This window comes from Nannospalax galili, unplaced genomic scaffold (genome assembly GCF_000622305.1).
Source record: "Nannospalax galili isolate Female #2095 unplaced genomic scaffold, S.galili_v1.0 scaffold663, whole genome shotgun sequence".
Classification (NCBI taxonomy): domain Eukaryota; kingdom Metazoa; phylum Chordata; class Mammalia; order Rodentia; family Spalacidae; genus Nannospalax; species Nannospalax galili.
Genome location: NW_008351881.1, coordinates 8,516,511 through 8,527,337, shown reverse-complemented (window position 1 = coordinate 8,527,337; position 10,827 = coordinate 8,516,511). Strand labels below are relative to the sequence as shown.

At 41.2% G+C, this 10,827-nt stretch overlaps 1 pseudogene; it reads left to right on the top strand.

Annotated features, from left to right (window-relative positions):
* The first annotated feature begins 2,780 nt into the window (after positions 1-2,780).
* LOC103746585 lies at positions 2,781-10,144 on the top strand (annotated as a pseudogene).
* Positions 10,145-10,827: the final 683 nt, after the last annotated feature.

Here is a 10,827-nt window from a genome sequence, read left to right as displayed (position 1 = left end):
ATATTAGAGTGATGCTAAGCACTATCAACACTGTTCAAGATTTTTTTACCCTTGCTGGTATGGTGGCACATGCTTGTAAGCCCAGTACTTGGAAGTTGAAGGCAGGAGGATCAGGAGTGTGAAGTCCTCCTCAGCTCAGTGAGTTTGAGCCCATCCTGGATTATGTAAGATTGTCTCAAAAAATTTTTTTCTCTTCTAAAGCAGGTTGGTAAGTTTGTTTATTTCTAATATTTTCAGTGATGGTTCCTTATGATGAACAAACACAATATACCCCTAGCTATATTATCCTCAGCCAACTTTTGTTCTCTCTAGTACAGGCAGTTTCTATTATTGTTGGTGCCTAATATGATCTTGTTCATGGGTTGAGTAACTGAAAGTAACTAACTCATGTGTTATAACATATACCATATTTCTAGAGAACTAAAAGAATACCAAAGTTAGAGTTTATGAAGAGGCTTCTTTCCTTGAAAATAGGTAGCTGAGCATAAGTCAGTCAGAGGTTTGTTGACATGATATGGCACCTTCTTGACCATAGCTATGCCATGTTGAAGTTTAGACTGACTCTAGTCTCTGAAATTATCAGGCAGATGGCCCAGGATATGGGAACACACATCAGCAAGACCCCAGTTATCTTGGGAACATGTCAGTGTGTTCCAGAGTGCACCTGCTAACTGCAGATTTATGACTTATGTAGGTTATGCTTGGCTTGCTTCTAAAAAGATAGTAATTGTTACTTAATAGAATAAAAATTGTTAAGGGGGCTCTCCACATGTAAGCTTGGGAACTTAAACTTTTCACCTTTGGTTATGGTTTCTCTGTATAAAAGCTTACCCCAGAGATGACTCGGGGTTGCACATGGGTTCCAGCACCCTTGTGTAGTTGCTGCCAAGCTACCGACTTTCATTCGGCAAAAAACTTTGTCTGAGTGGTCTTCTGTGGTGAAGCACCTCACAACATCTTGCTCTTGGTTCAGGGGGATAAAGCAGGAATGTGAAAGGGAGATGTTGGGCAAAGCAATGCTAGAAGAGTTCTCCAGAGCATGTGAGGATGCATTGATTGTCAGGGAGTAAGCTCCAGGGTTCAGGAGACAGGAACACAGCCATGTTGAGGTCACAAAGAGGGATGCCTTACTGAGAAAAATGGTGCCACCATACATTAATGTGAGGATTTTCTTTGGCACTTTGCCTTACAGGGACACTCCACAGAGACAGTAGCTTATAGCTGAAGTCAACATGTATTAGCTTGAAATTGGTCAAGTGAGTAGGAAAGCTAAAATATATGCAGTATGAGTGTCCCAAGTGTATTAAAGTCAGTCTTCTTAAAGTTGAGTTCTTTCCTATAATTGAACATCAACTCTGTCTCATGTAAGGGAGAAAATAGTATAGTCTACAGTTTTTAACATTTTTGTTTCTGTAGATTTCTGGATTCATTTGTAAGAGGACGTTTTTTAGAACAATGCAACCGGAAGGCCAATATGTTCTAAGACTTGAAGTCATTCAGGATTACAGCCACTTAATGACATTTAGGGTAAGGATAGATCACATACTGTTGGGTGTGGTGGCACATGCCTGTATTCCCAGCAGTCGAGGCAGAGGCAGACAGATCTCTGTGAGTTCAAGGCCAGCCTAGTCTACATAGTGAGTTCCAGGCCAGCCCCGACTACAGGGAGACACTGGTGTTTTGGTCTCAAAAACACCAAAAAAATATAAATAAATAAAATAAAATAATAAATAAATATATCCTTTAAAAAAAAAAGAACAGATCACATACATGGTGGTGTTTCCCTCAGATTGTGTTACCTAAAGGTGTTCTGTCTTAGTTCATGTAAATACACCAAGTCATCCTCATAATGAAGGCATCCCTTGACAACACTTTTTAGATTATACTTCTATTGTTAAGGGATGCACGAAAATACTGTTCTCATGGTCAATGATAAATATGCTTAATTAAACAATGGGTGCTTTCCAGGTTAGCTGAAGATAGATTTTTTTTTCAATTGAATCACATGTGAAAAATATCAAGGAAGTTTTCTATTTAAATGAATTATAATGATAATTCACTTTTACTAAATGCTCGTATTTTATGAATCTTCATTTGTCTTTCAAGTAATTTTTAATCTTAAAATATTGAGTCCAGTCCATAGCCAGTTCTAAGGTGACTCTCGCTGATCTTTATCTCACTTGGTCCCCATCCTTACATAACCAGGGGTGACCCTACATGATTAAAGAGAACAAGGTAGAAAAGAGGGTGTGTAACCTCTGAGGACAGGTAATTAAGGGTATTTCTAGCTTCTGCATTAATCTCTTGGATCACTTGCTCGGCAGAAAACAAGCAACCATGTGGGATTCACAAGGATCCACAAGGTTCTTTGTGGAGAAATCACTGGAAAGAACTCGGGCTCCTTGTGTGACCTTTCCTGAGTAGACATGGTCATATGCTTATTTACCCCAGGTAGAACTCAAACGATAGACTAAAGAAATCATTCACCCAGGTCTACCTTGTCAAAAAGTGAGTTAAATGGGATTATTTACAGGAATATGGGTGAGGGGCTACTTGCAGGAACATGGAGGACTAAACAGCCGCACAGAAAAGCCCACCTCAGTGTGGGTGATGACTCACGCATACCGGGAGCTCTCTGCACAACTTTTAAGCAGGTTGGCCAATCAGAGAGTCTCTTCACCCCAGCAATTGCTTGAGGCTTTTATAACCTTAGGGAAGGGCCTTTTATGAGCCTCTCTCTTAGCTCTAGCAGGGAATATTTCACTTTAGAGGAAATAGCGATGCAGTGCTCTAACTTTGCATTGACTCTTACATTCTTGGGCAATGTCGCCTCGGACTTGAAGACAGTAATGTAGATGCCTGACTATTTCATTCATGGCAGCATATTGGGTCACTATGCCACAGTAACAGTCACTTATTCTCGGGATCGTGAGTGGTTATGGGTCTCTGCAAATGTATTGCCCTTCGCAAAAACGTTTTCCTCCACGAGGAACTGAGGCTGATAGCAGCAGTAGTCCATGGGCACAAAGACAATATTTAGAAGGCAATTTGACAGGCACATCCATGCAACGGAAGAGTAACAGTTACCTCCTCACCGGGGCCCATTGCTGCAGTAGCATTGGAGGTCCATTAAGGGAAAACCACTTCCTTCTGGTCAAAACAATTGAATCTGGGTCTGGAGAGGTGGCTCAGCAGTTAAGAGCACTGGCTGCTCTTACAGAGCACCTGGGATTGGTTCCCAGAGCCCATTGCAGTTCCAGGGGGAATCTGACACTCTCTTCTGGCCCCTGCAGGCAGTGCATGCTGGTGGTGCCCTCAGATTCATAAGACAAAACACTCATAAATAAATTTTTAAAAAATTAATTTAAAAAAAGAAAAGAATCTGTCTCTGGGTGGAGACATGTCGCTGTCTCCTCCCTTAAGAGTTTATCCAGTTGGGCCAGTTAATCACCTGTCCAAAGGACCACTCTTCAGGAGGCTGACTCACCTTAAGCTATGCTAAAGAGATAATGCACTTTTCTTTCCCAGAAACCACACCCTCGAGTGCAGTTGTTAATGGAGCCATAACCATGCAGCTAGGTTAAGCCTGCTTGCTTTCCTGAATTACACAGAAACGCCTAACTTTTCCTGTTTCTTCTTTTCTGTCTCTTTTGGAGGCTGGCCAGAGCATCCTCTGGTACTTTGAGCTTTTGCACTCTTTCTCCAAAGCCCTTCTTAGCTGACTTTTTCTTTTCTCTTTTTCATCTCCCTTATCTGGGCAGCTGGTGAAATTTAAAGCTGACCTGTAGTTTTTCTTTTGAACTCCAGCAAAAATTTCCCTTGAGTTTCTTTCTGTGTCCATTTTAAAATTCTTTTATTAATGAGACTAAGAACCCTGAGGGGAGATCCTAGTTTCCCTGGTGTCATATGGTGGCCCAGATGGGACTTTCCACTATTTCTCATAGCACTATGATCTCCCTACACAGGTTTTTGTATTACAGTACCAGTCATGGGTTACCTCCTGTGGAGCAGACCTTAAATCCAATTCAAAAGTAGTTGGTTAACTCATAACAGCCATGCCACTATTGCACTAATGGGCACATCTTGCCTGGCATGTTGGTAGTATAGCACAGGGGTCCATAACCAAGTGGGACTATGGTGCCAGTTCTTCCCTGACAGCCTGCACAGTGCTTTCCAGCATTACAAAACTCATCCAGCTGGGAGGGAGCTTTCAGCATAGGCCCAGCCTGATTTCTCCATGTCCAGCCGCCAAAGCATGTGGTATCTTCAACACTTAATTCTGCCACGCAACTAATGGTAGTGGCAATAGCCTTATGGTTTGTGGGTCTTCACGGGCATCTCTAGCCAACAACTCATAGGGAAGTAGCCCACCCTAGGCACTGGGATTTTTACTGAACAACCCTCTGGTTCCTAGGAATGTGCCCTTTCCCACTCACAAAAGGCACCTTCATTAAACTCCTTAATTCCTATCTTTTCTGTTCTTCCAGCTGCTTTCTACAAATCTTTAAGATGCTTAAGAGCTAGCATTACATAAAAAAAACCTTTTTGCAAAAGGTGGACAAAATCTTTGAGCATCTACCACTGCTCCAAGCAAGTGCAGGTTGGCTAAGTGTGATAAGGAGAAGTTGTATTCTCATTATGTATTCCTACATAATATCCTTGTAAGTTCAGACCCGTTTGAATTTTCTTCTTGTACTTACTAGGTAGAGATATCTTGAAATGTGATACTTTACTACTCAGTGATGGAAATATTACTGTATAATATCTTGAAGCTGTGTTGGCGCTTTCTAACTAATAAAGATGTGAAACTAAGAAACAGAAAAGTCACCAAATGGTCTAAGAAGAATATCTGGTCCAATCATTCTGACAAAAGTATAGATAAAACATGACAGTTATCTAAACTTCTACCTGTGATGTCTGTTTTGTAAACTGCAATGATTGCTTGACCAATTCCTGGCCCAGTTAGCCTGGCTTAACTATAGATTGAAAGATGGTAGATGTCCTGACCTCTGCCTATGATGCTTACTTTGTAAACTATAATAACTGGGCGAATTCAGGAAGAAATTTTCTTGAGACAACATGACACATCATGAAAAGAGCCATAAGGCCTAGATAGCAACCAAGTAAATGATGTAAACAGTCTGATATAACCTCACTAGTACATTGCTCTGGGCTCAGAAAATCTTGAAGCCTTTGTTGCTAATTCTGGGGCCACATGCATGTAAAAAATAAATGAGCTACCCAACTCTCTCCTGGGTGATGTGTTTAATCTCTTAACTGTTCAAAGAATTTTTGCATAACAAGGGGATACTAAAAAGGAAATGTTAGAAAGTTCCAATACAAAATGAAAACATCCTGTCACTTGTAGCAGTTGTTTCGTCAAGAGAGCAGTGTTAGGCCCAGTGTCATGTGTGGGAGACAGTACCCTTTCTAACCCTTCAAAGTCCACAGTCATTTTATCTTCATCCTACGGTGCTACTGTCATAGGCTGCTGTGTGTAGCTTCACTCCTGAGACTGTCAGTTTTCCTCTATTCCAAAAAATGAGAAAACAGCAATTGGTAAAGGAAAGTTGATTTATCAAACCTGGGAGAAAAAGACTTCTGATTTTTCTATGGCTTTCATGTAGCAGTGTTATAATTTTTTAGAAAGGATAAAATAAAGGCCAGGAAATATGCATGTGTTAATTTAACTGTGAGATAAGGGATCAGAGCTATGGGAAATCTGCAAGGCAAGCTCCTCCCTTGGCACCTGGGCTTTAACCTTTCCCTCCCTCATCATGGAATTCCTGGAGAAATTTTAATTCTTTGAGGCCCATTGTTTTAGATTCCCTATATCATAGCTACTTAGTAAATATTTTTTAGCAATTTTTCCACACTGAAGGACCTTGGGGGACACAAATCATACTCTATAGGTGTTTTATATATGTGTGTGTGTGTGTGTGTGTGTGTGTGTGTGTGTGTGTGTGTGTGTGTGTGTGTGTGTGTGTGTGTGTGTGTGTGTGTGTGTGTGTGTGTGTGTGTGTACATATGTGTGTGTGTGTGTATGAGAGTTTATTAAATTGGGCAGGGAGCAGTGGGAGGAGGTGGGGAAAAAGGAGCAGATCTAAATGCCATCAAACTATAATGTATGAAAATCTCAAAAATTCAATGAAAAATGCGAAAAAGAAAAAGTACCAAAAGCATACTCCGATGGTAAAAAAGCAATTAAGAGCTGGGCGTGGTGGGACATGCCTTTAATCCCAGCACCTGGGAGGCAGAGGCAGCCAGATCTCTGTGAGTTTGAGGGCATCCTGGTCTACATAGTGAGTTCCAGCTGGGGCTACATGGAGACCCTGTCTCAAAAAGACAAAAAAAAGAAAACCCAAACAAAAAATTAAATTGGTAGACTATATCCTTACACCTAACAAAATGATACGCTACAGCATGTAAGCACAGTGTTCTACGTGAGGCAGAACAAGAGCAATCCTTGGGACGAGAGAAATATAGATTTAAAATATGAGAAAGAAATTTCTTTTTAAAAAATCTGATTCTGGGGCTGGCGAAATGAACGGCTTAGTGAGTAAAGGTGCTTGCTGTCAAACCTGACCACCTGGGACCCACTTAATCAGAGAAGAGAACTGACTCCTGCAAGTTGTCCTCTAGACATACACATGCACACAAAACAAATAAATATAGTTATTAAAATTAATATAAAACTTCATTCTCAATGAGATAGATAAATAAACAGATAAACAAACAAACAAATAAATGCCATTCTTGTGATTAGTGGTAAATTGCTGGACCTTAGCTCATTCCAGCAACCCAGTACAAAAACCACTGCTGCTTCTTCTGGAGTGTGGGCAGGGAACACACTGATGTCTCTCTTTATCAGCGCTGTCCCACATTTTGCTTCTTCCCGAGGAAAGCCTCTATGAAAAACTTTCACTTATGAGTTCATTCTCCATCCTCAGTTTTATTTCTATCACTGAGACAAAAGTTCCCTTGTATCCAGCATCGGCTGCAATGTGAACCTCATACTTTTGTGCTTGTTTTCTCTCTCTGTGTGTACATCCCGCTCTCTCATTCTTGATCTCTGTATTTTTATTCTCCTGATATGTGTGGTGTGTAGTAAACACATGCTGATGAACTAATTAAGACTTTACTTATTATTCAAAATATTTATTGAGGAAAAACATAGTCTCTACTTCATGAAGCTTTTACAGTCTCATAGAGACTACCATTAATCAAAGACTAATACAAATGAAGATATACCTATAAGCCATGCTAAATGCCATGAAGGAGCATGAAGCTATGACCAAGCTAAAGGTTCTAGGACGGTTTTCTTGGAAAAGTGGTTTTGCTACCAGGGTCCTAAGCCAGATGCCTAGGCCTGCTTATCTCAGCAGACCAAGTTCAGCCACTTGCCCACAAGAATGCAAACAGCAGGAATGAAAGGATTTTATTTCAGTGTGGCCGGCATCAGGAAGGACAGGTTACCATTGTCCTAAGTACTGCTTGTGAGGTACTGATGAGCACTCCAGAATTATATAGGGACGAACAAAAGCAAAAGGCTAAGAAGCACAGTGTTTAAAGTGTCAGGCTATGGCTAGGTTGATTATTATTGAGGTCTGGCTGTGCAGAGTCCCCTGATGCCAGGGAAGTCATTACCGCTTCAGGGATCAATGTCAGTTCTTATTATGGGTGTTTGGTTGCAACACTTGCTCTTCCTAGGATTTGAGATAAACAAGGGAGGCAAAATGTCTCAAAGAGAGAACAGGTTACAGAAGCAAAACGGATTTTTTTAGGATAATGATTAGGTGTTCCCTCAGGAGATGCACAGGAGAACTTCAAAAGAGCCCTGTTAACCTTGTCAATTAAGAGTCATCCTGACTAGTAGAGTATGGTGGTGCAGAGCTTTAATCCCAGCACTCACGAGGCAGAGACAGCCAGATCTCTGTGAGATTGAGGCCAGCCTGTTCTACACAGTGAGTTCCAGGCCAGCTGGAGCTACAGGGAGACCCTATCTTAAAAAAACAAGCAAAAATAAAAAACAAATAAAAGAGTCATCCTGACAAAGGACGGGCGCAGGACTAGGTAGGCATCACACACACCAAGGTCCCAAAGTGAATGGTAGGTGAAGCTGAGGGAATGGAGAAGTTGTGTTAGTTAGCTTTTTCATTTCTGTAATGAAATATATGAAATAATTAACTTACAAAGACAAAACGTGAAGGTTTGGGTTGATGATCAGTCAGTCTGAGACAAGGCAGCTCATGGTGGAAGAATGATGAAACAAAACTTCTCGCCTCATGGTGGAGACACAAGAAATTGAACAGAACAGAGTCCTCAGCTTCACAGTCTTCAAGGGCACATCTTTACAGAGGATCATCTACTTTGAAAAGAGATACAGAGTGGAAAGTGACTGACGTATGGGTTTTATGCCATTTTTGAAAATAGCAGATCTCCAAGGCTTCAATAAGACAAACACCCAAACAAAACCAAAAGAAATCTCTCTCTCTCTCTCTCTCTCTCTCTCTCTCTCCAGAGAAAGGCACTAGACATACTATTATACATGTTTCTTTTCAGATTTCATTCACATTGATCATATGACTGTCTGTTTCTTTTCCTGTTGCTGTAATAAAATACCCTGACAAAGGCAACTTCAGGGAGAAAGGGCTTATTTCAGCTCACAAATCAAGGTTCATCATGGAGCGGAAGTCAAGGCAACAAGATCTTGAAGCAGTTGGTCACCCAGTATCCATAATTAGGAATAGAGCGTGATGAATGCATGTACGCTACAGCTCAGCTCGCTTTCTCCAGGCTTGTACAGTCCAGGATTGCTGGCCTAAGGAGTAGTCCTACCCACAGTTAAGATGGGTCATTCACCCTTTCACAGGCCCTGGCCTCTGTAAGCTCCGCCCTTTCCCTACGGTGACAGGGCTCTGCAATCCTGCCTGAAGCAGGTGTTGATGGAGACTGGGGCCTGATGGAGGCAGAGAAGAAGACGCAAGAATGTGGATTGCTCCAGAGAAGTTGAATGTGTAGAAAGTAAATTCAGAGATTAACTACAGGACATAGGGCAGTGATTCACTCTAAAACATGAGCTATTGTGCAAACTGGGCCAATAATTATTGTTCTAACCAAAATAGAACAGGCCTTGATCATAAATGCTCATCCAGATAATATCACCTTGACAGTGGAGACCCAGAGCCCAAACCTACAATTATTTGAACCAATAATATGTTTGAGGTTGGCTGTCATTCCCAAACCATGAAAATGAGAGATAATACTGTCATTAAGTCAAAAGTCTTTGCAGATAGAAATGTAATATTGACCGATGGTCGTGTAATACCAAGTGTGAAGGAGGAATACCACATAGTGATAGTCAGATTAAGAGCCCTGTAACAACAGCTGGCGGTTGAGAGGCGGCTACTGCTTAAAAGAGCTCAACCCCAAGGAGAAGCAGGGCAGGGTTTATAAAGCTTAAAATCACAACTTACATCATGCCAGGGACAAAGCCATAACCAGAGTTGCATCATATCACCATAGTTATACCAGACCAGAGGCAGATCAGTTAACAAAGAGATTTTCAGTTAACAAAAAGTTTCTAAGTTTTGGTTAGGAAAAACAAGTTTCTCAGAGTTGTAGAAACAATGGGCTCTATGGAGATGCAGGTATAGCTGGAGGAGAGAACATTCAGCCTGGCTACTTGTAAGTTTCCCAGTATTGTAGAAATAATGTATTCCCTGAAACTGCCTGCTTGAGATGTTCTGCCTGGCTGACGACTTTGGCATGAGCAAGGCAGGGAGCAGCTGGGCAGAAACACAGGGAAAAGCAAAAGTCAGAACAAGATGCAGTTAGTTTGGCCATTTCAGCTTCTTCACTGAAACTTGTTGCAACCTAAATACTTCTGAAGTCAATCCTGAGAACACAGAGATCTATGGTGTAGCCTGCCTGAACTGGGTACAGAGTGGGACACCACAGGCCCAGACACTGGGTGCAGATGAAGAGACCACAAACCCAGACATTACAGCTGGATTTCTTGATGAAAATCTTGCCAAATTACCACGACCTAAGAAGAAGCTCCACCCAGCTCCAGGGAAGAATTAAAAGCCATGTCGAGATAATGCTTCTCTTTGTGTCTTTTGAAGGGCCCCAATTTTTGTGAATTTTTAGCAGTTTGAAGAATCATGGACATTGACTTGATTTTGTAAACTTTAGTTAAGGAGAGAGGTAATTAAGTCCCATTTTAAAGTGTATTATTTTCCTATATCCTTGTTCTTATTCTGATAATTTCTAGATTCAGTTTCTTTTTTATACAAAATGTTAGCCACATGTTTGCTATATAAAAGTCTGCCTGTGATAAGACAGGGCATATTATTATGTGTTTATATTCTGGGGTATACGATAGTAACTAAATGAAAATTTGACTAATTTGCATTAATCTTCCCCCCACCAAAAGATAGGCCTTCCCACACCAGTTAAGCAATATAATCCTCCACAAGCCTGCCCAGAGGCCTGTCTCCCAGGTGATTCTAGAGTCTGTCAAGCTGACCACTAATACCATTACAACCACTGAGTCCTTCATGCCCAACTTAAGCTCCTGCGCCCAGCAGGTCCTTTGCTTGTTCTGCTTTTAGACTTTTAATTTGTGTTGGTTAATAAATTTCCTGTTTTGTTTGTTAGCCTCCTTTGGATTTTTGTTGATAACAAGGGAATATATAGTCAGGAAAAAAAAATTTTATTACTTTTTTATGTGTATGCATGTATTGCCTGCATGTAGGTAAGTGCACCTGTGTCGTGCAATGCCTGTGGAAGACAGAAGAGGCTGTCGGATCCCCTGGAACTGGA